The sequence below is a fragment of the Corapipo altera genome, unplaced genomic scaffold (assembly GCF_003945725.1).
Source record: "Corapipo altera isolate COAL_440 unplaced genomic scaffold, ASM394572v1 59823, whole genome shotgun sequence".
Lineage (NCBI taxonomy): Eukaryota > Metazoa > Chordata > Aves > Passeriformes > Pipridae > Corapipo > Corapipo altera.
The window spans coordinates 1,921-3,328 of record NW_020887254.1 but is presented as its reverse complement, the minus strand read 5'-3'; the positions used below and the strand labels follow the sequence as shown (position 1 = coordinate 3,328).

The 1,408-nt window shown below is 57.2% G+C and overlaps 1 long non-coding RNA gene across 6 annotated transcripts in view; it reads left to right on the top strand.

The window, feature by feature from the left end:
• Window positions 1–857: 857 nt before the first annotated feature.
• Window positions 858–1,408, top strand: part of LOC113941529 — a 1,504-nt gene continuing 953 nt past the window's right edge. For 3 of the 6 annotated variants that reach the window (XR_003525699.1, XR_003525695.1, XR_003525698.1), the window contains exons 1-2: window positions 858–1,159; window positions 1,211–1,388. This is a non-coding gene — a long non-coding RNA (uncharacterized LOC113941529). Of the gene's footprint in view, window positions 1,187–1,210; window positions 1,389–1,408 lie in introns of all 6 variants that reach the window. The other 3 variants (XR_003525697.1, XR_003525696.1, XR_003525700.1) reach the window with 2 other exon arrangements.

The following is a 1,408-nucleotide window of genomic DNA, read 5'->3' as shown; positions in this document are numbered from 1 at the left end:
ACACACCTGTGTGGGAGGGGTGGGGATGTGGGCGGGGTTTTGGGATGTGCATGCGAGTTTTCAATGCCTGTGGTATGCTAGTTAATGCTAATTAATGCTAATTAGGTGGTAATTAGGTGCTAATGAGATGCAGTGAAGTGGGAAGAAGATTGAGGGGGACACACCTGTGTGGGAGGGGATTGAGTCCAGGTGAGTCCTTAAGGTCAGGCTGTGGTAACTGGATGCTAATTACATGGTAATTAGATGCTAATTAGGTGGTAAAGGGGGTTGAAGGGAAGTAAATTGGACCTGGGCTGGTCCCTGGCAATGAGATGCTAATGAGATGTTAATGATACGCTAATTAGATGCTAAAGGTAAAGGGTTTAGGGGGACACAGGTGGGACCCTGTTGAGATGCAAATAATATGCTAATGAGATGCTAATGAGGTGCTAAAGGGATTTAGGGGAACACAGGTGGGACCAGGGCTGGTCTAGGGGGCTCCACCAGGTGAGTTCCCCAAGGTGAGTCCCTGTTAACAGCACGGCACTGAGATGCAAATGAGATGCAAATCATATGCTAATGAGATGCTAATGAGGGGGTAAAGAGGGTTTAGGGGGACACAGGTGGGACCTGGGCTGGTCCCGGGGGGCTCTACCAGGTGAGTCCCCGTTAACAGCACAGCAATGAGACACTAATGAGATGTTAATGATATGCTAATTAGATGCTAATGAGGTGGTGAAGGGGTTTAGGGGGACACGGGTGGGACCTGGGCTGGTCCCTGGGGGATCCACCAGGTGAGTCCCCCAAGGTGAATCCTCACGAGCAACCCCTTGTTGAGATGCAAATGAGATGCTAATGAGATGTTGACCCCGCAGGTGCGGGAACGTGGCGGCCATCTTGGAGCTGGACGAGCACCTGCAGAAGGAGTTCATCATCTTCGAGGCGGCGCCGCAGGAGACGCGCGGCATCCCCGCCAAGAAACCCGTGGCCGACTACTTCCTGTGACCCACCTGGGCACAGGTGACACCCCTGGGACACGCCCCGGGCGGGTGGCACACCCCGGGCACACCTGGGGCAGGTGACGCCTCACCTGGGTCAGGGGTCACACCTGGAACTCACCTGGGCTGGGTGACACAGCCCGGGTGCACCTGGGGCAGGTGACACCTCACCTGGGTCAGAGGTCTCACCTGGGACACGCCCGGGGCAAGTGATGCCTCACCTGGGGCCACAGGTGACACTCCTGGGTCAGGGGTCACACCTGGGACACACCCGGGGCAGGTGACACACCTCGGGCACACCTGGGGCAGGTGACACCTCACCTGGGTCAGGGGTCACACCTGGGACACGCCCAGGCTGGGTAACACAGCCCGGGTGCACCTGGGGCAGGTGACACCTCACCTGGGTCAGGGGTCACACCTGGGACACGCCC